This window comes from Odocoileus virginianus, chromosome 4 (genome assembly GCF_023699985.2).
Source record: "Odocoileus virginianus isolate 20LAN1187 ecotype Illinois chromosome 4, Ovbor_1.2, whole genome shotgun sequence".
NCBI lineage: Eukaryota > Metazoa > Chordata > Mammalia > Artiodactyla > Cervidae > Odocoileus > Odocoileus virginianus.
This window is the reverse complement of record NC_069677.1, coordinates 21,462,563-21,490,231: the sequence shown is the minus strand read 5'-3', so window position 1 is coordinate 21,490,231 and position 27,669 is coordinate 21,462,563. Positions and strand designations below refer to the sequence as shown.

The 27,669-nt window shown below is 43.5% G+C and overlaps 1 long non-coding RNA gene across 2 annotated transcripts; it reads right to left on the bottom strand.

The window, feature by feature from the left end:
• Positions 1–930: 930 nt before the first annotated feature.
• LOC139034651 (uncharacterized) lies at positions 931–20,446 on the bottom strand. Of its 2 annotated transcripts, none has more exons than XR_011487143.1 (2): positions 20,236–20,446; positions 931–1,149 (listed from the first exon to the last, which is right to left on the bottom strand). It is a non-coding gene; the product is annotated as an uncharacterized lncRNA (long non-coding RNA). The 2 variants fall into 2 exon arrangements; XR_011487142.1 differs by lacking the exon at positions 20,236–20,446 and adding an exon at positions 19,537–19,714.
• Positions 20,447–27,669: the final 7,223 nt, after the last annotated feature.

Sequence of the window (27,669 nt, the reverse complement as noted above, 5' to 3'; positions counted from 1 at the left end):
TGCCTAGCCCATATCTCTCCATAAGAGATGTGAATGTGCTTTGTGAGTTTAAATGCTAAACCTCTATGAGGGATGGTTAATTTCCAAAGCTCGAGCCACCCACTCCCGCCCAGTGTCTTTCCTCTGTTAAAATCCATGAGGCCATTTGGATCAACAGAGAAGCGAATGCTCCCTTTTTTACCTATGCTGTTGACCAATGGCCTTTGATGCTGGAAAAGTCCCATGATCCTTGAGCTATTATTAGGGATGGTTACATTGGCAGAGGGAGGCTATAAACAGCCAGCAGGGCCATCATTAACCTTTGGGTTTCCCATTTCAGGAACCAGTTTCAAAATAAACCTTTCCTCTGAAGAGAGTGCATGTCTACGGTTGCTCATGACCCACTGAAAGGAAAGGGAATTGCACTTCAGTGTAATTGGGGAGAGATTGGGGAATTTGTCTTCCATGAGTTTGCTTAGCCCCAGCCCTTAATCATGAAACATGGCTCCAAACTGCGGACTTGAATCTTGAAGTTCAGCCAAGTTGGGTGGACTTCCGAGTGCCTCCATGGCTGGCCCCTCTGAACCTCAGTGCCCTGCTCCAGGGAAATGACCACGACACAAAGTGAGGGGACAGAATCTCAGGGAACAGTAAGGGAGTCAGGAAGGGAGGCGTCTGGGGCTGAGGGTTTCTGCGTTTCTTGCTCCCAAGTCCATGCCTGCCTTGGAGCTCCCCATGGGGATTTAGACCTCCCACATTTTCATTTGAAGTACCCCTGGGGGTTCCAGTTTCCCATGGCCCAGCAGGCTGCAGTGAACCATCCCCTCTTCGCCCCCTTCCCTTACCACACATTGGTAACCTCGCTTCATTTACCACCCCCCACCACCTCTAAAGCAGCCAGGATATTTAAAAAACCCTTGTTTTGATCTCCTTTGCATATCAGTTACACTATTTCTGAGCGCGTTTATTTTTATTTTTTTTTTCCGGTGGTGAGCCCGTTGCTTTGAGCCGTCTGCTCGCACGTTTCCACTTCCCCCCGCTTTCCTGTGCACTGCTGTGGCCTCCAGGCATGTGGCTCAGGCTACAGTGAATGGTTCTCATGGGTCTGTGGCCTTTGAAGGAGCGGGGAGACAGGTTCTTCTGCCAGTGGTGCTCCACTTCTCCTGACATCTGCAGAGCGGAGATGAAATTTCAGTTATGTTTCCTCTGCCTCATCTCCCAACAAAACCAATTCTGTTGCTCAGTCTGAGAGACGGGGTCAGGGAAAAGGCTCTGGATTGGGCATGAGAGAGACCAGAGTATTCATTCCAACATTGACACTGACCTTGAAAATAGCCTCTATCTTCTTTGGGATGGCCTTAAATTTTCTAAATTTCCTTCTGGCTTTAAATTCTAGGATTCTAACCAACATGGGGATGCTCCCCTATATATCGAGCAAGATAGCTTCTATTCTGAGGATCAGCTTTGGAGATGGTTCTGTGATGGACGTGTTGGAGATGCAGAAATGACTATGATACTCCCATCTCAGGGAGTCAATTTGTGGGACAGAACAACTCTTGCTGATATGATCTTGTAAAATGTATGTGTGATGACTAGTGAAATGTCCAAGCTAAAGCTTTCAAGTAAGTCATGATGTATGTCTAAATCTACGTGCTTTCCAACATTTTCCATATCATGGCATCCTTAGAAAGTGATAGTATTAATACTTATACAGCATACTAGGCAAATGAATAACTGTGTACTTGTTTTGTTGGCAACCAACCCATTGATTCTGATTACTCCAAGGACTAAGGAGACAATATTTGAGTCCATTGGGCCCAGATTGGGAAGCTTTGGTTGAGAGGATTAAGACAACTCCAGAAAAACAAGTGTTCAGGCCTATGAAAAAACACAAAATGCTAGAGACTGTGGCTCTGAGCTTCGTATTAGCAAAGCCAAAATGTAAGAAAGAGAATCCTGAAAACAGACCATGGGTTCAGACAGAGAATCCACCATTTGTCAACTCTCAGGAAACACTGAAGTTCAGTTTCTTCTGTCCTGGAAATAGTATTATCAACCACTGTAGGGCTAAATAAAGTATTGCACCTCAGCACATTCTAAGCTCTCAATCAATGTTAGCTATTATTGTTATGGCTAGTGTAAGACAGGAAATTAAATGTCATTTGGTTCAATCCTCCCATATGAGAGAAAAGGAAACTGACTTGATCAAAGTTGCATAGCTAGTTAGTAGCTGAGATGGGATTGAAACCCAAGTCTTCTGACATCAGTTTTATGCTTTTATATAACTTAAAAAACAGTAGCTCATCCTGTATTAAAAACCATCCAAATACCTAAGTACTTAGGGTGGGTTCCCCATCCCTAAAGAGGTTTGGAAGATGGGACGATTCATATTTGTTTTAAGCTAGTTTATCAGTGGCTCTGCCCTAGGCACAGGCAGGAATGAAATCACCTGACATCTGCCTTATATTCCAAGTAGGTGGTCAAGGGCCAGCTTCCAGGTTCCAGAAAGCATGGGAGTAGGTGCAGGGGCTACACATCTGGCATCTCAAATGCCAAAAGCACAAAGCCATCATTCTAGAAACCCCATTTTACATCTGAACATACTGAATATCTAGCTCATTTGGAGTCACAGGTCCTATTCAACTGCAAAGCAAAGATTAGAATCTGGAGCTCAGACTTTTCTGGAGCCTTTCCACAGAGCTTCGCAAAGAGGGAGAATTTTAGACTCATTGCTTGCATTTGCTGACCATGTCGCCTAAGGCTAAAAACATACTAAGGCATGCAGGTTCAATCATGTCCAACTCTTTGCAACCCCATGAACTGTAGCCTGCCAGGCTCCTCTCTCCATGTGATCTTCAATTATTCATTTAAATGCGTGTGTGTGTGTGTGTGTGTGTGTGTGTGTGTGTGTTTTAACCAGCCACAAATGATTAAGGCAACTTATAGAAAATATAATGACCAATAATAAAGTGGACATTAAAATAAATTCTAATGTCTTGGAAATAACCCATAGAATACCCAGGCCCATGCAGTCCAATGACACATGTGAAGTGACAGTGTTAGTCGCTCAGTTGTGTCCAACTCCTTGTGACCCCATGGACAGTAGTCTGCCAGGTTCTTCTGTCCATGGGGTTCTCCAGGCAAGAATATTGGAGTGGGTTGCCATTCCCTTCTCCAGGGAATCTTCCTGACTCAGGGATTGAACTCGGGTCTCCTGAGCTTCGGGCAGATTCTTTACTGTCTGAGTCCCCAGGGAAGTCCAGTGGCACATATGTCTATTTAAATTTAAATTAATTAAAACTAAATATAATAAAAAAAGTACCTAGCTTCCCAGGGTCACTAGCCACCTTTCAAGCGCCCAGTGCCTCCATGTAGCTGATGGTTACTTATTGGACATTGCAGATGTGGAATATTTCCATGATTGTGAAAAGTTCTATCGAACGCTGCTGTCTACACAGGTACCCAGGTCATATAGTTCTACATACTTGCAATAATTCAGCCAAGACTGTGGCTCTGAGCTTTGTGTTAGCAAAGCCAAAAAAAAAAAAAAAAAAAGCCAAGTCAGTGTCCCATTACCAATTCCTCAGGGGAAACAGACATTTTACCCCTTAGACCTAAAAGAATTCATCTGATGGGGCTTCATAGAAAGATCCCTGAATAACACGGTAAATCATATTTTTTAAACCACAAGGGACAGAGTAGGCACAAATTTCAATGTTAATCTTTATACTGACTCACTTATAAAAGTTGAGGGTATAATTCACCCAAATTCAACCTAAATGAAAATACTTGTTTGGGGTGGGAAAGTGGGGAGGATACTTATTTTCTCGGTCCTGGAGGGGACCACCTTAGCAACGCAGCTCAGGTGAATTGGCTCCCAGGGAATGACAAAACTTGTGCTGAGGCCTGAATGATAAGATGAAATAGTCATTGAAAGTGTGCAAGAAGAGCATCTAGCAGAAGGGGAAAACAAGTGCAAAGATCCTCAGGTTGGGAAGCATTGGCAAGTCTGAGGGAGAAAAAACCCAGTGAACATTGTGGATGAGGCTGAGATTGAAAGGAGATGATGTTAGACATAATTTTGTTGGCAAAGGTCCATACAGTCAAAGCTCTGGTTTTTCCAGTAGTCACATACAGGTGTGAGAGTTGGACCATAAAGAAGGCTGAGCGCTGAAGAATTGATGCTTTCTAACTCTGGTGCTGGAGAAGACTGTTGGGAGTCCCTTGGACAACAATGAGATCAAACCAGTCCATTCTAAAGAAAATCAACCCTGAATATTCATTGGAAGGACTGAGGCCAAAGCTGAAGCTCCAACACTTTGGCCATCTGATGCAAAGAGCCAACTCATTGGAAAAGACCCTGATGCTGGGAAAGATTGAGGGCAAAAGGAGAAAGGAGCAACAGAGAATGAGACAGTTGGATAGCATCACTGACTCAATGGACATGAATTTGAGCAAACTCAGGGAAATAGTGAAGGACAGGGAAGCCTGCAGCTCATGGGGTCACAGACAGTTGGACACAAATTGGCAACTGAACAACAAGATGGAAGTCAGGGGACTGGACCTGGATGGTTTTATAGGTCATAGTAAGAGAAGTTGGCAGAGTTGTGACATAATTTGTGATTCTCGAAACATCATTCTGGTGACTGCACAGAAAGTTACTAGGAGCACAAGAGTCTAGGGAAAAAATGTGATGGTAGTTGGAATAAGATTACTGCTGTGGAGATAATGAAAAATAGTCTGAATTGACACCTATTTTAGACGTAAAGGTCAATGCAACTTGCTAATAGATTAAACATGGAGTTTGAAGGAAGTCAGGAAAATTACTAGAATGATTCAAGTATTTACCCTGAACAAATAGCAGCTAGAAGGCTCAAACCACTTCCTATGACAGGGAAGACTTGGGAAGGAGAAATAGGAGGAGGAGAAAGGGATAAATCAATTGTTTTGTTTGGGTCATGGTTTCTGTGAAATACCTATTAGATATACAATTAGAGTTTTATCAAGTCTGGAACTCAAGGGAGAAGTCAGGTGGAGACAGAAACTTGAAGTCATCTGCATATAGATAGTATATTAAAGCTTTGGGATTCATGGAGTTTATCTAGGATGAGTAGAGACAGAATTGAAACAAGAACCTCTGAGCCCTCCAAAATTTGATACAGAGGAGAAAGAGCCAGGCAGGGAGACAAGAAGGTAAGGGCAAATGAGATGAACATGGAATGCCAGAAAGCTAGAGAAGAAAACGTTCAAAATCAGAAGGATCAACCATGGTGCATTCTATCGAATAATCCAGTTAGTTGAATATATTTTGGCTTTGGGTGCATCCACCATTGGTGACCTTGATAAGGGCTGTTAAGTATAGAGTCAGAAGAAATTTGGAGCATTGTTGAGGAAAGAATGGGAGCTGATTGGAGGAGAAAGGAAACACAGATTTTACTTTTTTAAAGTTTTTTTGTGACGGCATCGGAGAAACGGGATGGCAGCTATGGAGATATGTGGGGTCAAGGGAGAGTTGTTATGAAAACATATTTGTTGGCTAATAGAATGGATGTAACAAAATAAGAGAAAATAATGTTGCAGGAAAGAAGTACATGAAAGGAGATAACATCCAGAGGACACAAGGAAGAAGTGAACTTAGGAGGCTGTGACACTCCCTCCACTTAATAAGGAGGCAGTGGATGTGGGTCCAGATGCAGGTGAGTTAAGGAGTTGGTAGAGGAAAGATGCAGTGATTTCCTCTGATAACAAAGAAGGAAGGTCATCATCCTGAGATACAGAGAGGGTGCAGCACGGTGGAGATTTCAGAGGGAGATAAAGGTATGAAAAAAATCAACCCAGAGCCTGATAAAGTAAATTTGCTAGAAGTGTTAGAGGGCACGCTGGCAGGGTCCACTGAAGGCTGTGGTCATAAATTTAAAGTGACCACACGATCTACAATGTTCTTAACAGCATTCTGTTGCTTAGTTGCAGCCAAAGGAGGACTGAGAAGATAATCACATTTCACCAGTAGGGGGGTTTTGCCCAATGAAGGGAAAAGCAGCAAGGGAATATAGGGTGTTGGAAAGAGAGCGGTTATGATACAGAGCAGAGGGACTTACAGTTGGAATAGGGGTTAAGGCTAGTCAATAACACATCAGTGAACTCCACATGTATCCAGACCATCTGCCTGGACCTCTCAGTATGTTGAGAGATTTCCTTCCCCCGGAAAAGGGAGTTTATTACTGGCTTCCTTTGGTTTTTTGCCACATCTAGAATCCCCCCTTCAAAGTTATGCAACCAATTAGAAACTGAGTGTTGGGTACCAAACTAGGAGATGGAGGGAAGAGTCAAACCTGAGCACAGAAAGGGATGTTTTTCCTAGCAACTCACAGTCTACAGCCAAGTCTCACCACTTGACTTAGACCTAGATGAAGGCATGGGGCAGGAAAACATCCGAAACATGCAGAGAAAAGACTTGGGTTTCCATCGGTGTCTGTTGCACTCACAAGGTGAAAAAGTTCCCTCACATCCTGAGCCTTTGTCCCCCTAAATATCTGGCCCTACCTAAGTTACAGCTCATTATACAGACCTGATGAAATGGTGAGTATAAAATCATCTTAGTTGCCAGAAAGTGTGGAGATGTGTGGAGATTATACTGTCATGCCTCTGTACATTGGTCTGCAAATATAGGTCACCATGGCTAGTAAGCCACTTGCCTTAAAATTGGAAACTGATGAAATGCTAACAATGAAAGGCAAGTACATTTCAAAACAGAAGCAATGGGAAGCAACTGTCTCTCTTTTTTGTGCAACATCCTATGAACTCGTGGCTCTCACAGCCCAGGATGTTGCTGCAGTCGTCAGCCCAGCATGCTTTAACAGCACAAGACTAATCCCTGAGTCACCCCATGATCCTGATTTAGTAACTTTATCTTTCAATACCTCAGTCATCTTCTCTGTAAAGTGGGAAGACTCATACCAGCTCCTACTCAACTTCTAGGGACTCCAGATGGATTTGACTTATTATTATTTTTTTTTAAGAAAAATTAATAACTGGAAAGTACTCCGAGTTACTTTGAAAACAGGTGAGGGTAAATGTGAAGTGTCACTATTATTAAGTGTGAGGCAATACTTCCCACCCCCACCATGTCCCGGGGTGACAATGTGAGCTGTGTGACAGGCTATTTTTAAATTATCATCTCTGGAAGCATATGGTCCTGCCCGGTGCCAAAAAGAGAACTGACCTGCTTCTGTTTGTTTATTTGTCAGTTTTGACCTGATGGAGCGTTTTCTATATTCTGTTCAGATGATCCTTTATACCCTAAACTTTTCAAGCAAATACTGAAGTTTTTCTGCAACATAGCCTACAAGAGACCATGTCAATATAACTTGCTTAGACAACAATAAAGGCATAAGAGGACAGTAGTGTGTTTATACAAATCTTCTGTGTCAATGAAGACATTTGAGGGTTTGCCTGGTTGATGTTGATGATGGTGATGGCGATGGTGATGGTGATGGTGATGATTTATTTTGTTTTATGTTTTATTAATAACAATGGCTACCAACTAAAACTGCTTTGTGCTCCAAATATACAGCCCTGGTGGCTCAGATGGTAAAGAAATATACAGCAGTAGCTTTTTAAAAGCTTCATGTTTGCTGCCCCCTCTAATTGACCTGACTTTACCCTCTGCTTGGCAGGACTCCTGAATTGAGTTAAACTTCTTGGATTTGATTTCTGATACTAAATCCCTGGAAAGATATCCAGCTGCTCAGGTGAAAAAAGAAAGAGATGAAAACACCTATTTTGTGGGACCTGACTTTTGTACAAGGCAGATAAAACATCCCGGTCAAAGTAAAGGAAGAAGGATAAGAAGGAACTTACAATTTTCTCTTTCTTTTTTATTTATTTTTTCTGTAAAGTCCAGAGTCAAAGTCTCTTTTCTTGGGGTCAAGTGATAACCAAAAATAGAAGTAATGAGATTTTGTGGCACTTCACTTATCTAATTTAAAAGGTAATTTATAAACATGAGTGACAAGGAAAACTTAGAAGGTAGGCCCTGCTTCTGCAATTAACTGACTGAATCAAGAAGATGTGAAAGGAATGTAAAAAGTTCTGGATGCCTCTGGGAACAAATAAGAGAATCAATTATGGAAATTCACAAAAGGTCAAAGTTTAAAAATTGTGAAGCACAGATACAACCAACTACAGGTTTTCCTCAAGCACTAGTGAATGCTCTTCATTAGAGAAGTTCAAAAAGAGAATGGATGCATATCTCCTGGAGATATTGGAGCAGAAGTTCTGAAATTGGCCACAGGTGTGAACAGGTGAACTTTATGATTTTGGCCAGCTCCTAAAATCTATCTTTCTTTGGATCAGCCAGCAACTTCAAATCCTTTTTTTATGCAGAGACAAATAGATACTATGAGACCAATTTGGGTTTTCTGGAATCTTCCAGTGTTCATATAGAGATGCTCCCTATTTCTTGCTCCTCCTTGCCCAATTTAACTCAAATCCAAAAGTTGAAACAGGAACAAAGGAGGAAAGATTAATAAGATGACTTTGTTCTCCTGTTACAAGCAGAACTCTTTCACTTACACGTAATTCCTTCTCTTACCGTTTCCGTTGGTCTGGTCCAAACCACAGCATCCTGTGTCTGGACTCCCCCACCATCCCCCTTCTCTCCTGTATCTCCCCACAAGTCCATCTTTCATATGTGAGTCCTCCTAAATCATTATCATAGCTTATTATTGACCTAAAAACTGTCCTGACTTTTCCTTTCCAATAACTCTCTAAAATCCTTAAATCCATAATTCAAGCTTGATGGTGACTCTAACGCCAAGTAGATTGATCTACCAAGAAAGTCTTCCACTATTTGACTCCATTTTGCCACACCCCAATGGGGAGATTTTCTGTCTTCTTTGTCTACTTCATCTCCCAAGTCAACCCTTACCTCGTCCAGGAATCATTCCCAACATCTCCTGCCTGGCTGATGATCTCAGCTTCTCTGAGCTCCTACAAATCTTAGCGTCTTTACCCATCATTTAAGCAGTTAATAGAGCCTTGAGGTGTTTCATATATTTCATTTGGATACCCAAATGAATTGTCTTGTTTCCTAATATAGGGTTATAGGTTCCTGGAGTATAGGGATCATCTCCTATATTTCTTTTGTAATCCCCCTGGTGCCTAGCACATTGTTGGACACAGAGTAGTAGCAACAATCCTTCAGTCTCACAGCAGCCTTTAGGGTTGAAACAGCACTTCCATATGTCATTCAAATGATTCCTGAAACAACTAGCAAGGTGCACAAGGCAGACAGTGAGTAGCATCCTACAAGTGAGGAAACTGAGGTCCAGCAAGCTGCACATCCAACAGGGATTCTAACCCAGTGGTCTCCCAATAATAACTATTAGAAGAGTAAACAAATGAACAGATCTTGCAGTTCAAATATTTGTAGGTAGCCAAAGGGAAGTGACTGTGTGTTTGACCACTGCCTGTTCTGTTGATGTAGGTTGACCTCCAAAACAAGCTAAAGAATCCACTTTGTATGGGTAGACTCCGTTTGAGAGACAGATGGCCCCTGCCCCTCTGACTTCATCTGGTAGTGAGAAGAGATGCTATGGAGAAGACTGAGTGCTTTGGAATGTGTTTGTGTGGGAGCCTAGATGGAAATCAGCAACCTCAGGGCAAACCTCTGAACCTGCCCATCTTGAGGCTTCTAGGACTCTGACCAAGGCAGGTAGAAGGGACCAGTCTGGAAGAAGCCTTAGGCACCAAATGGTCCTCAGTGATCTTCACTTCTTTAATTGGTAAATTTACCCTCTCACATTTAAAGACAGTTTAAAAGACTTTGGAAATGTGTTCCTGTTCCTACAGAAATTACCTCTGACTTTTCTAGTGAAAAGTCTGCCAGCTTTGTTCAGTCAAGTTCCTTTTCCCCCTCCTTTCTTTGACCATGAAATCAGCTTTGGTGCCAATGCTCAGATCTAGCAGGTGTTTGATGCATCATGTGCTGTGATAAGTGTTTGTTACAGAAGTTCATTCAAGCTAATCACCATAGCTTTTGAGGCATCATTGCCACTGATCATAAAACTGTCCTTGAAAACCAGAAGCCCAAGATACTCAACCAGAATGTATTCTTTTCTTTCTACCTTTATGTTCTCTGTGTCCTCTCCACATCTGGTGTAATAGAGAGAGGAGGTAGAAGTCAGGGGATGGGGACTTGAATCCTGATTCTGCCCCAAGCTAGCCATGTGACCCTGGTGAAGTCATTTCTAAGTCCTGAGCCTTGTGGCTCTTTTTTACAATGGAGAGGTGAGAGCGGGAGACTGCCAAGTTCTCCCTAAGTCCTGATATGTCCTGAAGAGAAGACAGACACGCTTGCCTTTCCTCACCCAGAATGTACTTTACATAAGTGAATTGACTTCCTTTTTTTACTGGTTTGTTCCTCTAGTCAGGGGTGAGGGGAGCGACGCTGCCCACAGGAGCATGGCGGGGGTGGGGGTGGGGGACTATGTGGGTGTGGGGGTGGGGAGGGGCTATGCTGGTAAAGAAAGGAGGTGCAAACACCACTAATTACTTCAACTACATAACACTTACTTCTGTGATGATATTAAAGAACCTTCCGGGTATTTAGCATATGAACACCTACAGGAGAATGATGAAGAAATTTTCAGTTCCATAATTGTTCCTGAAAAGGCATTCAGAAATTCTAATTCTGCAAATTAGATTACTTTGGGGGGGGGAAGGTGAGAAAAAATTTTCATATCAAGAAAAAAAAATATCCCCTTGCTATTCTTTGCTCCCAAACCTTTAAACCAGCCCGTGGAGAATCAGACTTTAGGTCTTTTTATGCATTAGAGTTTGTACCCAAAATGTTTGCATACATTTTATCACTTGATCTTTGAAACAGCCCTCTGAAAGGAGGTCTTTGTCGTTGTCTTTGTTTCACAGGTGAGGAAACTAAAGCTCTATCAGGTCTAGCAACTTGTTAGTGTATGCAAATCATAGGTGGGCAAGTTCAGAGTGAACCAGCTGGTCTGGAGCTGTCTGTGCTAGGTGCTCTTCCACAATATGCCAAGAGGAGTTCTCATTGGCCTCAAACAAAGAGGTGAAAGGGCTTCCCTGGTGGTTCAGATAGTAAAGAATCTACCTGCAATATAAGAGACCAGGATTTGAGCCCTGGGTCGGGAAGATCCCCTGGAGAAGGGAATGGCTACCCACTCCAGTATTTTTACCTGAAAAAAAGGCTGTGGACAGGAGTCCATGGGCTTCCCAGGTTGTGCTAGTGGTAAAGAACCTGCCTGCCAGTGCAGGAGACATGAGACACAGGTTCGATGTGAGACACAGGTCAGGAAGATCCCGTGGAGGAGGGCATGGCAACCCATTCCAGTATTTTTGCCTGGAGAATCCCGTGAACAGAGCAGCCTGGCAGGCTACAGTCCATGGGGTCGCAAAGAATAGGACACGACTGAAGCGACTTAGCACACACACAACAGTCCATAGGGTCACAAAAGAGTCAGACACAACTGAGCGACTAAGAATGTTCACTTTTCAAAGAGATGAGTAATTATCTACAAGACTGGATCGGGCATTATCTCTCTAAAGGTCTAAAGGACTGCTGTTCAATCACAGACTGACAGAGCAGCGAAGTCCCACCTAGCCCCGCCACACCCCCTCCTCCAGATATCACCCTGGCCTTTTTCTCCAGCTGAGTACTTCCCTGGTACTCTGACCTACTGGGATAATTTGGTAGCAAAATCAGTCCTGAAATCCTTCAATTTCATCTTATATTCTTCAAGATATCTGGTATTAAAATCAAGTGATTCCACAGAACACGCGCTAAAGAGAAGACCAATAATTATTTTTTTCAGCCACCAAATAGTCCTGCTGGCCAGAGTTGGACAGAGTTGACTTTTATCTCAGTTTCTCCTTGGTCTTATATTCACCAACCTCACTAATATAACAGAAGGGCCATGGCAGACCGAAATGTGACTGCCCATGAGTCATTAATTCTTGGCCTTCAGCATGTTTTGAAAACGTGTTGTGAAATGCTTACCAATCAATAATTCCATCACTGGGCAGCAGAGAAGCTGGGAGTTGTGCAAGAGGGGAAGTGGGGCATTAATGCTGGTCACTCAGGAGGCTCCAAATTTCTGCTGAGAGCAGGACCTAAAGACACAAAGTCTCCAGAATAGTTTTTAAAGGAATCAAAGAGAGGATCAAGGCGAAGGGTGAGTGAAAGTAGACTTATGCCCTTGCATGAGACCAGTGAACTGGGGCAAGCTGTTATTTGCAGAAAGTCCCAAGCTAGCCTGTTTGTCCTTTTCTGTCAAAGGCTGAGAGACATGTTACACCCCAGACTGTGTCTAGGAATCCCTCTGCATGACCAAGACCTCAGCCTGAGCTACAGGTATTGCAAGTGTCCTAGGTGAACAAGGGTCCCTGGTACCAGGGGAAGGAGCACAGAACAAGAGGGATTCAAGCCCCTGTCTGCACTCATTAGGTCTGTGACATTGGGAGTGGTCACATCCTTTGTGGGGTCTTCAAGACCTTCCTTTCTACTAAAAGGAGAAGGCATCTGTCCCACAGACCACAGAAAGCTCTGAGGTAATGAGGGGTGTGCAAACAATCTGCAAACTCTACAAATATGAAGGACTATTGGTAGAAGCCCATCCACCTTGGTTTTGCAAGCTCAGCTGGAAAGAATCTCCTGTTTAAGGAATGGCGCAGTCCATGGATGGGGTAGGACTTGTGGTTAGACTGGAAAACTGAAGATTGTCCCACGCAGACAACAGAGAAGAGTCTTCAAATTCTTAGTGTGTGCCTGTCACTGTTAGCTGGAAACAGTGGTGTGTTGGTAAATGTTTAACAACTGGTTCTCTGGGATGACAAAGCCTGGAATTGTAGCATTTGCTGATTTCCGTGGGGTAAATTCTAGCGCCATGTTGATTTCAAGCTACCGATGTGACATCACTAAACCATGAAGTGAGGAAAAGATGCCCACAACCAGCCCTCCCTACTGAATGCAAGCCAGTTCCATCACACTACGGAAACTTTGATCAACGCTGAGTTTGGTACAATGGACTTTGGAACCCTTCTTAATATACAAGTTTCAAGTTTTAATATCTAGTTACAGTGTCTGTTCCTCCAGTAATTCAAAGATGAAAATTTTTATTTAAATTTGTACTTAACATTTTTATAGCAAATCTCAATTATGGATTTCTTTATGGACATTATTGAGCCCTAAAATACTGTTCTATCATCCTAAGTAACATTCCTGTTCTCCAACTTGCAAATCTGATAATAGATCAGCAAGCAAGGTAAAACAGAACACAGCATGAAGAGGGAGTCAGGAAACTTGAGACCAAGTGTTAGCAATCCCATCTGTGTGAACTTTTATAAGTCACCTGCCTTCCCTGAGTCTCAGTTTTTACATCAGTAAAATGGGAACAGCCCTGGTTTGCTTGCCTCATAGGGCTACCGTGAGATCAAAGGCAATCACACCAGTGTGAGTATTTTGAGAATAGCAAAATCCTACTGGGCTTTGAGTGATTATGATTAACTTCCAAAAATGGATTATTGGACATGGCAATTCGTAAGAATTATCAACTGACAGCATGCTGGAAAAGCCCTGCACAGGAGCTCAAATCCCTTCCCTGGAGTGGAGCTTCTCCCAGGCGGGATGGGTGTGACGTGAAGAGAGTAGGCCCCAGGACTGTGGGGTGGCTCAGCTCTGCTGTGCTGGGACCAGGGACATTGGAAATTACTTGTGCCGACAGACTTTCACACCAAATGACCCATGGAAGTTAAAAACAAGATTGAGTCCAAGCTCTGTCAATCTAGAGCTGGGACAGGGTCAGCGAGGAGCTAGGCAATGGAGCCTGCTTGGTAGATTTCCCCAGCCAACTTGGAGGCCATCTCTGAGGGGATGAGGGGGCCTGGGGAAATCTGCATTTTATACAAGTGCCCCTGTTAATACAGATGCATATGACAAAAATGGTACACGATGCAAAACTCGATGGAGTGGAGCAAGGAAAGCACTCAACCCATGCTGTGTCAGGGCATAGATGGAAAGTAATACTTCTTGAGGGAAACCCAGGAAGACACCATCATAATCCATGACCTGGTCAGACTTCTTTCTTTTCTTATTAGAATGGCACTGCCACTATCCATCCACCCACATACAGGATGATCAAGACATATAGATTTGTCTGGTTGGCACATAGGATATCAGTCACTGAGGTCTCTGCAAACAAAACCATTCATTGTCAGCCACCAGATGCTACCAAAGGCTGGCACAGAAAGATGCTTTCAAGGGAGGTTTCCCTAAAGCACTGTCTCTCTACCCACTCCTCTAGATATCTTAAAGAAAAAGTTCTGTGGATCCCTGTACCACTAGTGAACACATCCTAAACTCAACCTGGTTGGGCATGTCAAACAGTATTCTATCTTTTCTTCCACCTATTTGGTCAAGAAATACTTATGAGGCTCCAATTAAGTCAGACACACATATAGAGCTGGAAACAGGATGAATGAGATTCCATTTCTGTCTTTTGTTGTTGTTCAGTTGCTAAGTCATGTAGACTCTTTTTGACCCCATGGACAGCAGCACACCAGGCTTCCCTGTCCTTCACTACCTCCTGGAGTTTGCTCAGACTCATGTCCATTGAATCAGTGATGCCATCCAACCATCTCATCCTCTATTGCCCCCTTCTCTTGCCTTCAATCTTTTCCAGCATTAGGGTCTTCTTCAATGATTCAGCTCTTCGCGTCAGTTAGCCAAAGGATTAGAGCTTCAACTTAAGCATCTTATGGTCTAATTTTTACATTTGTACATGACTACTGGAAAAACCATAGCTTTAACTATATGGACCTTTGTCAGCAAACTGAACGTGAAAGGCACTCAGTCATATCCGACTCTTTGTGACCCCATGGACTATATAGTTCATGGAATTCTCCAGGCCAGAATACTGGAGTGGGTAGCCTTTCCCTTCTCCAGGGTATCTTCCCAACCCAGGGATCAAACCTAGGTCTCCTGCATTGCAGGCAGATTCTTTACTAGCTGAGCCACAAGAGACGCCCAAGAATACTGGAGTGGGTAGCCTATCCCTCCTCCAGTGGATCTTCCCAACCCAGGAATCAAACTGAGGTCTCCTGCATTGCAGGAGGATTCTTTACCAACTGAGCTATCAGGGAAGCCATAAAAAAGTGATGTCTCTGCTTTTTAATACATTGTCTAGGTTTGTCACAGCTTTCCTTCCAAGGAATGAGTGTCTTTTAATTTCATGGCTCCCATTACCATCTGTAGTGATTTTGGAGACCAAGAAAACAAACTCCACCACTGTTGCTCCAAAAAGAGTTAATGTTCTTGGAGGATTCAGAAACAAAGCCAATGGTTACAGTACCATGTAGTAAGGATAACTGAGATATGCCCTGTCCTGGGGTCTCCAGAGCAGGGAGCACTTAAACATGGTGGGGGTTGAGAGGGGATGAGAAATGCTTTCCAGAATGGAGGATGTCAGGTTTGCAAAATAGGAGGGATCTCTAGGCAGAAGGAATAGGTGGTGCAAAGCACAGAGGCAGGAGCATGATGTGTGCTGAGGGAACAAGTAGACTGTGATAGAAAATTTGTAAGAGGTACACCAGCAGATGAGGCTGGAAACTCACACCTGCCAAGCCTGGAGTAAAGATCTCACCGTGAAGGCCATGCACAGCCTTTGGAAAAGTTGCAGAAGGATTCAGTTTGCACTTTTATAGATCCATTTCTAGAGAAGCAGTGTGCAAAACAGGTTGAAATCATAAGAAAGCAAATTAAAAAGCCATTGCAGTAGCCCAGGTGAGACCTAAACTAGTGGTGATGGGAATATAGAGCAGAGGGTGGATTTAAACAAAATCAAGAGAGAGAGCCTCTAAGATGGATTGGGTACAGGCTGGAGGTTAGGGCTAGAGTCATCTAAACAAACTCACTCCCATGGGAGTGATGGGAGCCGTGAAATTAAAAGACGCCTGCTCCTTGGAAGGAAAGCGATGACAAACCTAGACAGAAAGCAGAGACATCACTTTGCAGATGAAGGTCCATATAGTTAAAGCTATGGTTTTTCCAGTAGTCATGTACGGATGTAAGAATTAGGCCATGAGATGCTTAAGCTGAAGCTCCAATCCTTAGATTTCTAAGGGAAGGACAGCTTGCTTATGTGCTGCTTTAACTGAATTAATGAATCCAGGAGAATGAACTAATTGCAGAAAGAAGTTCAGTTTGGTATATGTTCAGTTTGAGGTGACTTTGGAATATCTAGGGGAAGAAATTTAGGCACTAGTTTATGAGTCTCTGAACTCAAAAGGGAGAACAAGATAGAGATATAAGAAGAACTTTCCTGCATTAGACGTAAAACTCTTGCTAAAGAGATTCATTACCCTTGAGGATTACTTGGTATGAAATTTGGTTTCAACATTAGTACAGAAAAAAAATTCAAACAATTAAGACACTCCCTTCAATCAGAAAAAGAACATAATGTAAATCATCTTGTTTACTTTTTTCCTGGCCTGCCAGGAAGCTCAGAGATATATTTAACATTCAATTGCAGTAATGTACTGAGAAAGCGTTATAATTAACATATTTGTCTTCTTGCTATTTTTGTGGCTTTAATTTTTTATTTACAATTTAATATCCTCAGTGCATATCCCATATCATCAGGTGCCTTTACTTTTCTTAGGAAATAAAAAGCATGTATGCTTTCCTTTGATATTATTAAGCCAAGTTTGTACCCTATTCACTTCAAGTGTTTTTTAGGCTCCCAAGGAGTTTTCCTTTACAATTTATAAGAATAACCATTTTTTCCCCAGGTAAAAAAAAAGGAAACAAATAAACAAACAAAAAAAAACCCCTCTTCAGAAACGAATTAGTCCTCAGGGATCAGTTAGAACCAAAGGGACCAGAAGCCCATAGATCGTTATAGAAAGCTAGAGTCACTGACTCAGAAATGAGCATCCGAAAGGTATATGAGAAATAAAATCTGAGCAGAGGAGTTCCAGCCCAGCCCATTTCGTTACTTCTCAGCCAAGTAAAACTAGTCCCAGGATGAAGCAGGGCTACAACATAAATAGCACCACAGAAGGTTTGGGTAAATTCCATTCAGGTTATTAGGAACTACCTTTTAACCTTTGAGGAACAAGAATGTCATAACAATAGCAGTTGTTACCATTTTAAAATGCCCTTACATCCTTACCTAACTTAATCCTCTCCAGTGTTCTGACAAGAACTGTGGTTATTCATACTTTATGCTATGTGTTCTCTTGCATAATGCATCTTGGAACCACTTTTAGGGAAAGAACACTGGTCTGAGCTCCCATCCCTCCAGTAAGACCATTTGTAGTTATGGAAGTGGAATGAGGCTGCCTGATTTTCATCTAGCACTTTGAGTTTCCAGAACACTGTCACCTCCATATAATATGTGACCCTCACAGTCACCCCCTGATGTAAGCTGGGAAGGATGTATCATCTACATTTCACAGATAAAACTAGCAAGTTATACCTCCTTGAGCTCAATTTGAGAAATAAAGGAAGGGCACTAAGACCCCACACCCCTAAGATGTCCCCTCACCCTGCCCTACATTGGAGTCTTCTCCGGCTTTCACAGGGAACCTCCTTCAGGTTGCAACAGCTCCTTCACTGGCAAAGTAAGATGCAAATGATAGAAACCTTCAGTGGACAGCCCCCGCTCATCTGACTTCCCTCCTCACTAATGAACACAGCCTCTTGGTGCCACAAAATCAGAAGTTGGTTAGGAGCCCTTCTTTCCTTCTATTGGAATTCACCTGCTTCTGGTTTTACCAAATAATAAGCCTCAGAGCAATCAGTCAAGAAAACAGCCATGTAAACAAATTTTAAAGCAGTCCATGAAATTTAGAACAGTGGGACTAAACGGCTCTCCCCTCTTCTCTCAGAAGTTCTTCTTAATCATGCAGCTTCTGAAGTCACTTCACCTGTCTAAGTCTTAGCTCCCTCTGCCAAATGGGTCAATAACAACCTTTGTTCTGCCTTTCTTCATAGGCAGGGAAAGATCAAAACTGTGTATTATTAGCACCTTATAAGCACTTCCATGGTGGCTCAGTGGTAAAGAATCTGCCTACAGAGCCAGAGACACGGGAGACACGGGTTTGATCCCCAGGTCAGGAAGATCCCCTAAAGGAGGAAATGGCAACCCACTCCAGTATTCTTCCCAGGAAAATCCCAGGGATAGAGGAACCTGGTGGGCTACACTCCATAGCATCGCAGAGAGTTAGACACGAATGAAGCGACTTGAGTACCCAGCATCTTATGAATATGAGAGCCCCTCAATACTATTCAAGCAGGGAATTTCAAACCTTTAACTCAAGGGGCAGAGAGATGGCGGAGGAAAAGTGTTGGTCGACGGGTCAGAAGCTACTGGAACTGACATATGCATTGCAACCTGCATCCATGGGAAGAGACACGCTGGGGTGACATGCACAGTCACGCAATGACCCCCCCCCAGCACCCAGGCTGACAAAAGTCATCAGAAGATACAGTCAGAAATTCCTTTCAAAGAATCTCTTAGTTCAACAGTTTTATTCCCCAGGGAAGATAAAATGTATATACTTCCTGTAATCAATCACAAGCCTCTTGAAGCTTCAGTCAGAGAATTTGCACAATTCTAATTTGTAAAGGTGACAGACTAGAGGTGGAAAGTAACTATGGGGCCCTTTAATACATGTAAATGAGAACAGTACCCTGGTCTTTACTGAATTATAATGAACTCTCAGTTTTCTGCTAGACCAGAATGTTCAAATCGTAGATGATAGAGCCAGAAAACTTCCTGGAGGCCGTTTACCTCATGTATCCTCCCCGCTCCCATTTTACAAAGCAGGAAACTAAGACTCAGACACACGTGACCTGCTTACACTCACGCCACAAGGTGGAATCAGATAAAAGCACATGCTGTACCCTCGCTGGACTTAATCCAGCATGTGTTTACTGAGAATCTACTGAATTCTTTGTGGGGAAATATAGATGAAAAAGCCAGAGAACCCACTGTCAAGAAAGCCAGACTCCACTAAGGAAGATAAACAAGTAAGCAGAAGTTTCTGGCATAAGTGGTATGTGCCATATTAACAAGGATACAAAATGCCATGTGGATGCAGACTTCAGAGAGATCAGCTCCCCCCGGGGTGATGAGAGAAGACTCCACCTATGTGTGTATGCTTGCTCAGTTGTGTCCAACTCTTTGAGACCCCGTGGACTGTGGCCCACCAGGCTCCTCTGTCCATGGGATTACCCAGGCAAGAATATTGGAGTGGGTTGCCATTTCCTTCTCTAGGGGATCTTCCCAACCCAGGGATTGAACCCAGGTCTCCTGCCTTACAGACAGATTCTTTACTGCTGAGCCATACGGGAAACCCAAGACTCTGCCTAGGAGTTGGCATTTGAAGGTTCTAACCACACAGAGTGGAAAAGCATTCCAGGCAAAAGGAACAGAGAGCTAGGGCACGGGGGTGAAGAGAGAACACAGCACGCGCTGAGGGTTTCATACACACTGTGGCAAAGAGCAGGAGGGTTTGTACCAGCTGCTTCAGGATGATCTCGGACAACGTCAGCAGTCTCAGCTGCTATCCTCCACCTCATTCGGCATGCTCCCGGAGGCAGAGGCCTGTGTCCACCTAATGGGCCAGTACGAAAACCTGGCCCAGTGCTGATGGCATTGTGGGGCTTAATAAATTCCCTTTGAAGATGAGAAGACTGTACAGGAGAAAAGAATTTGCCACTCAAGTGAGTCAGCCGGAACGGCAGGCGTGTCCTGGCTCCTCGGGCCAAGCACTAGGGCCGACGGGCCAGACATGCTGGGTCACTTCCCCCTGGGGCCACTGGATTCCACCTGGGGACATCGAGTCTTTTTTCAGCAAGTCGTTCCTAAGCCACGACACTCCTGGCTCATCCCTAGCCTTTGTAGTTTCACCAGCGTAATTGATCCCAGAGCTCAGCTTCCTCCATGCCCATTGGTTTCCTAGGGAGTGATGGTGTATCAGGCGCCCTGAGAGCACCTGCGCAGCCTGGCCTCCTGGGGCAGAGATGGAGCGACATGTGAGAGGCAGATATAAATAGTCCTGAGTTCTGCAGTCATCCTTTTGGGTGCTCTGAGCTTCCTGTCCTGAGCTAAGGTTTTCTCCTGGGGTTAGCTGAGGCACAGAGAGATAAACAAAGCTTGAAAGTGACTCTCCCCACTGGAAAGCTAAAGGCACTTTCAAGACACTGCTTTCTCCTACCTTCTGATGAATGTGTCCCAGACTCGCCACCATCATACCCTGGGGAAGACTCTCTAAGGTGTGTAGGTGGAGAGGAGAGACCACCTGAGGATGAAACTTCTTTCAGGCATCCTCCCACATATGCTGGGGCTACAGAATGTCAGAAGAGCCAGGCAAATGTTGCCAGGATTCACCATGGCAGGAGAACCTGTCACCCCAGCGTTCAGCACTGAGCAGCCCAAACAAGCCCTAGTGACTAAGGTTTTTTTCCACTTACACCTGGTTCTTCTGCTTTCACCACACAATTATATTAGCAAATGAGATCCTTGAGTAAGCAAAACAGGTCCTTCACAGATTCTTTTGTAAGAACACATTCCTGAGCCTACTACAGATATTTAGAGTCAAGGAACATTTATTCACACAGGCTTTTCAAAATACACCTCCAAGCTACTTTCACCGTGTCGTTGCCATGATCTGAAAACTCAAGTGTGCCCAGAAGCAGGCAGCCAGTGGCTTGCAACAACTGAGAACCGGGCAGCAAAAAAAAAAAAAAAATTAAAAGCAAGTCACAGATGCACACTCAACATATGTAACTGACAAAGGATTAATACCCTGAATATAGCAGAGAAATCCTATACATCCATAAGAAGAATTAAAAGCAATAGAGATACATTGGCAGACTGTATGAACATGCAAAGTGCTGAAAGAGAAATGATTCTCAGCATATGCTTAACTAATAAAGAATGCAGATTTAAAAATTAAGAGATGCCGTCTCACATCCATCAGATTAGCTAAAATTCTTGAAGTCTGACAATATGAAGTGAAGGAATAGAAATTTTAAAGCCCATTATTAAGAAAATGGGTTTAATAAATTGTAACACATTTAAGAAAAAGAAATGCAATATAGAAGTTAAAGTGAATAAACTATGTACCAGCATCAACATATTTAAAATAATAATATTGAATGAAAAAAGCAATTTTCATAATAAGTCAGTATTATTACATCATTCATGCAAATTTTAGAAACAGGAATCAACACTGTATACTGTCTTGGACACACGTTTATGGAATAAATGTACCCAGTATGAATAGGACAAAGGCATCCCATCTTTGGATGGTGGTTGTTTGGGGGGTCAAGGAAAAGGGCTGGGAAAAGTTGAGTTAGAAAGAGACTCAGTTGTTTTGGGTAATGTTTGTTTCTTGTAAAAGCTGAAGCAAGCCTTCAAATTCAGGAGGGTGGAAAGATGAACATAAAGGTCAGGATAGGCTAGGTTTTGCTACGGTAACAAAAGTCTGAATCATAGACACTTCAGACAACAGAGATTTGGCTTTTTTCGCTCATTCATGGTGGGTTGGCAAAGGGGCTCTGATCATTGTTGTTACTCACGGACCAAGGCTGACAGGAACAGCCACCACCTTCTTGCAGGCAGCCATGCCAAGGAAAAGAAAGAACAATTACATGCTCCAGTCTAGAAATGACATGGTCACCTCTTCTCACAACTAATTAGCCAGAACTAATTGTACAACCCTCCCTGGCTCAAGGGGCCAGGAAGTACAATTCCACTATAAGCTCAGAAGTGGATACAATTGGCAGTACATGGGTAATGGGCTTCCCAAGTGGCCCTAGTGATAAAGAATCTACCTACCAGTGCAGGAGATGCAGATTCAATCGCTGGGTCGGAAAGATTACCCTGGAGAAGGTCATGGCAACCCATTCCAATATTCTTGCCTGGAGAATCCCATGGACAGAGGAGCCTGGCAGGCTGTAGTCCATAGTGTCGCAAAGAGTTGAACACCAACTGAAGAGATTTAGCACACACATGCACTCAAGAAAGTTTATTACAATGTTATAGTTTTCATCATCCTCTTTTTAAGTGTTTGAATTATGTTTCATATTTCACAAAATAGAAAAAAAAAAAAAAAAGGCCCTGGTTTGGAAATCAGGAGACTTGGTCTTCCATTTGAGGAATGGAAGCTCTGTTCCTGGGCCTGTTGCCATGACTGTAATATCCACACTGGTGTTCTACAACCATTGATTCCCCATGGAAATGACACAAAGCAGACTGACCTTCCTTGCTGTTGGTTTAGTTCCTTGGAAGCTAAGGAGTTGGCAGTAAGAAGCCTGATATAAAGAGAGGTGGTGCATGGAACATGGATTGTAAAGTCCAAAGACTTAACCCAGTCCTAAGAGACAACTAAGTCCCAGGTCGACCACTCACACTTCCTGTCACCTTAGGAAAGTTACCATACCTCTGGGGCCTATTTTCCTCATCTGCAAAATGGGCACAACAATAACAGCGACATCTCTGAATAGTTGTGATAAACAAATGAGGTATGTAAAGCGATTTGTAACTGTAACGTGCTGCACAGACGCTCACTATTATTACTGACCTAAATTTTGCTGCAAGGGAAGCCTCAGGCCAGATTTACATTTCTGGCCGACAATGACTCATAGGACTTCCCTCAGCAGAGCCACCTGGTTGACAAAATAGGCCCAGGCATCATCCTGTGGTCCAACCGCTTGAAGAATCTATTGATTTCCTCTTGTGAAAGTGAGTCTGGGAACAGGGATGAAACACTATTGCAGATTCCCGAGGGAGAGGAGAGGAGAGGGTGTGATTCCTCAGAGCACAACCCAGAGGGGGCGAGGTCCTGGGCCGGGATTGAATCTGGGTCCCTGGGACTCATCAAATATTGGAGCTAGAAGATTATAGAAGGGAGGGAACAGCTCTTCCAATCCCCTCTTTTTCCAAATGAAGAAACTGAGGCCAAAGAGAGGCAAAAACGATGATCCTTTTCAACCAGCAATAGGAAATCACAAGACCTGGCATGCACCCTGGGTCTTCTATTCATTTAGAGTGTAAACCAGGGCAAGCCCCTACAAAATGCCTCAGTTGCCTCACGTACAAAATAAGGGGATTGAACCTGACCCCCATAGTTATCTCTTGTCTGTTGTTTTGAAAACACCAAATTCTATCAAGGTTGAAATGCAGCAGAATCCTCCCTAAAAATAAACTCTCTGGTCCAGGCTACTGACTTTGCAGGTCTGACTCTCAGGAGTCATCGTCCCCTTTCCCCACACACCATGAGTGCCACCTGTTTACCTTCCTCTCTGCCTGGCCCAGAGGCTGTTTCTTGATGTCATACCTGTATCCTCTGAGCCCTTGGAGGCTTAATGCTCCTGACTCTGCCCTTACTCAACAAATATCCCCATCTGCCAGTGTTCCCAGCTCTGGGTTTGAAGCCAGGAAAACCAACACAAGACATAACTCAGGCAGGAGCTCCCAAGCACCTGGGTCTGGCCTCAACGTCACTCCCAGAGGATGCTTTGCACGGCAATATAGCAGCTGATGACACTTCCCCAGAGATCACAGGAAGCTATACAGCCAGATGCAAGGGCAAGTCTGACCCGCTGGCTGCAGGTGCATCCTGCTGTGACACAGGACGCAAACTCCACGGGCGACATCCCACACCATAGAGCCTGGGGCCTTGCCCCTGAGGCTGCCATAGGCCCCTCCCCACAGATGCTAAGTCATCCCACTAGCAATTCCCAAGAACAGAGAAAAGACTAGCGTCTCCATCTGTAGTAATAAGAGGCAGCCTTTACACCTGCCAGGTGCTTCACCTGCAAGGCACTTGTCAGTCTAAGAAGCCCCTTCGTATTCACTGGCTTATTTGGTTTTTATGAAGAACTGAGAGCTGGCCAGTTAAAGGTTGATTCTCAAATGTTCTAGATGAGGAACTTCATGTGACACTCAGAAAGTTTAGAGGATTAAGGTCAGATCTTCTGATTCTGATCTCTATTCTTTCATCCATAGTATAATGAAAGTATTATCATCATATTACAAAATACATTAATGACCAAGCCAGAGGGCCAGGATTTCAATTGGTTTCAAATACAAAGACAATCATCAGCTCACTTCTTCCCTGAAACAATCAGTTTAGGAGAAGAAATCACTTCTGAAACCAAAACAGCATTTATATTGTGATTTGTGTCATACCTGGTCTCTCGAATCCAGGTCTTGAATATCTTTCCACCCCTTGTCCGCTTTCACCCTCTAACTGGATTTTTGAGTCAGTGCGATTGAGGAAAGAAGGACAGAAAGCAAACATTCACCTGAATCTTGCTTGCTGTACCAGTTGTGTGTGTGTGTGTGTGTGTGTGTGTGTGTGTGTGTGTGTGTGTGTGTGTGTGTGACAACCTGAGAATGTCTCCTTAAAGGGATGTATAAGGCTGGTTATAGCAGCAACTCCTTCCCTACTGGTTCCTACTTCCTTCAGTGATCTTTGCCATACATCTGAAGCTAACATAACTTTGTTAATCAACTGTACTCCAACATAAAATAAATTTTTTAAGAAGATTTAAAAAATCCTCAGTGGTTCCTCATTGCTTAAAGTGATCCTCAGACCAGCAGCATCAGCATCGCTTCAGAGTTTTTTCCAAATGCAGAATTTCAGGCTCCGCTCATGACTGCTTCAGAATCTGATCTAATAAGATCCCCATGTGTCTGCACAGAAGGCTTGAGAAATACTGACATAAAGAATATGACCCAGATTGCTGACGCTGGTAAAGTCCAAGTCACCCTGGCTGCTTAAGACAACCCTCACCAATACCCACATCCTCACATTTCCCCTCTCACCTTCACTCCTGTAACTCTTCTTCCCCTGGTTTTTCCCCGAACCAGGTAACCTCCTACTCTTTGAATTGTATCTCAAAACCACCTCCTCCAAGAAGCCAAGCCAGATATTCCTATATAGGAATGATCTTTCCTTCCTCTAAATCGCAATGCTGCAGAACTTGTACTTTCTATCTTGGATTATAATTGTTATGAGCATGACTTATAGCTCTCTCCAAATATGAGCTCTTCAAGGTCAGCGTTTAGGTCTGACTCATTTCTATATTTCCCCAAATGATCCAATACTTTGTGAAGTTCCTACTATAATCTGCTTCCTCAATACATTTGTCTTTAATATTTCTAACAGATATATCCAGAAAGATTAAGAAATTCAGTATCCTTGTGATTTTAGACAACCATGGCCAAACCTGAACACAATCTAAACTTGGAAATGTTCACCTAAAATGTTCAGTCACTGTCATGAAGCTTACACACAGATATTTTCCCCACTGCCTTGCCACATACACACTATGTGCATCCCACTTGTTCTTTACTGTTAGAAATGCAATTGGCCAGATAGTACTAAGAGGAGAGGGGAAATGATTGCTATACACATGATGTGCCAATTCCACACTGATTTAGCATCTTAGCAACAAAAGGAGAATGGAACATAGTACCCAGATTCCAACATCTCCATCAGGACCTACATTTGGGGCAAGCAAAGGTTCCCTGGCCCTCGTTCAGTCACTTAATGGAGAAGATTCCAAAGACAGAATGCCACTGGTGTTCTTCCAATTATAGAGTCATCTGATTAGAATTACAGTAAATGCATAGCTCAGTTTGCATTATCCTGATGTGACCCGCGAACCAAGCCACCCTTGTCAGAGCGTATGAGGGGACTGAAGTCTGAAGGTCCACTGCCTCATCACATCGGGGCACTCACACCAGTGCTAACCTGGAAAGGGGGACACACGAAAGTTAGGACACTCCATGTCTGGAGACCCTAGAGCCCTGGGACTGGAGCTTGTTGCTTAATGTTGGAAGAAACACCCAAACACCACACACTCCAGACATCAAAGCAGCCTAGAATTTTTGGACAAAAAGAGATCTGTCTTGGGGATAATTTTAGAATTAATTGTTTCAGTTATTCCCAGCCTGTCAGCATTGAACCCTGTGAGGCTGTCAATGAAGCACAAGCTTGTTCATCCACAGAGTGGGATCATGGCTTTGGGGTGATGGCTAAATGGAAGTTCTTGCTCTGTCTGGCTATAGAAGAACAAGGCAGGAATTCTACAGAATCACAGACTCATCCGTCCCCTCTCACCTCTTCCACTTAGAGCATGAGGTCTGGAAATCATTAGGGTGTTGAACCAAACCTGACTGTTGTGTTATTGTTTTTGATTTAACTACCAGACTGTTAAGCATTTCTGCCCCAAACCCAGCTGGAGGGTGGCACCACACTTTGAAGCCACCGAGTCAAAGTGTTACTGGATGAAATTCTGCTCTACTGGACCATGAAATAGGTTTTCCAAGGGACAGAGAATGACAGACACGCAAGCCATAGCTAAAGCTGTCTCACCAGAGTGGTAACGCTCACAGGGGAGCAAACAGAAGCACTGCTGTGTGATGGAAACCTGTCCACATCCTCAGTAGATCACAACCAGAGGGCACTTCGGAGACCAGCTCTGGAACCTCTGTTTCCTCATCTACAAGACCAAATGCATAGGTGCATCATGAGAGACACACAGTTACATTATTCTTCTTTTCTTAAGGTAGCAGTTGAATTCTCCTGTCACAACCTGGTAGCTGGGTGACTTTCTAGATCTCTTTCTTCATTCAGACCTACCTACCTCACAGGGTTATCATGAGGGTCCAAAGAAAATGGTATGAGTTGGGGGTTGGTATGAGTTGGGAGTTGCTCTGATTCAATTCAGGAGGAGGAAATCTATTTTCTTATTTTGTATAAATCTTATAACCTCAGATATGCAGATGACCACCCTTATGGCAGAAAATGAAGAACTGAAGAGCCTGTTGATGAAAGTGAAGGAGGAGATTGAAAAAGCTGGCTTAAACGCAACATTCAAAAAACTAAGATCATGGCATCTGACCCCATCACTTCATGGCAAATAGATGAGGAAACAATGGAAACAGTGACAGACTTTATTTTCTTGGGCTCCAAAATCACTGCAGATGGTGACCGCAGCCATGAAATTAAAAAGATGCCTGCTCCTTGGAAGAAAAGTTATGAGCAACCTAGATAGCATATTAAAAAGCAGACACATTACTTTGCCAACAAAAGTCCATTTGGTCAAAGCTATAGTTTTTCCAGTACTCATGTAGGAATGTGAGAGTTAGACTATAAAGAAAGCTGAGCACTAAAGAATTGATGCTTTTGCAATGTAGTGTTGGAGAAGACTCTTGAGAGTCACTTGGACTGCAAGGAGACCAAACCAGTCCATCCTAAAGGAAATCAGTCCAGAATATTCACTGGAAGGACTGATGCTGCTGCTGAAACTCCAATACTTTGGCCACCTTATGAGAACTGACTCATTGGAAAAGACTCTGATGCTAGGAAAGATTGAAGGCAGGAGGAGACGGGGACAAGAGAGGATGAGATGGTTGGATGGCATCACCAACTCGATGGACATGGGTTTGAGCAGGCTCCGGGAGTTGGTGATGGACAGGGAAGCCTGGTGTGGTGCAATATATGGGGTCGCAAAGAATCGGACACAACTGAGCGACAGAACTGAACTGAACTCAGTACTGAAGAAAGGACAAAGCTCCTCCCTAACAGGCTTTCTTATAGCATTGAGGCACTTTACCTCTTTCCTTTCCTGGT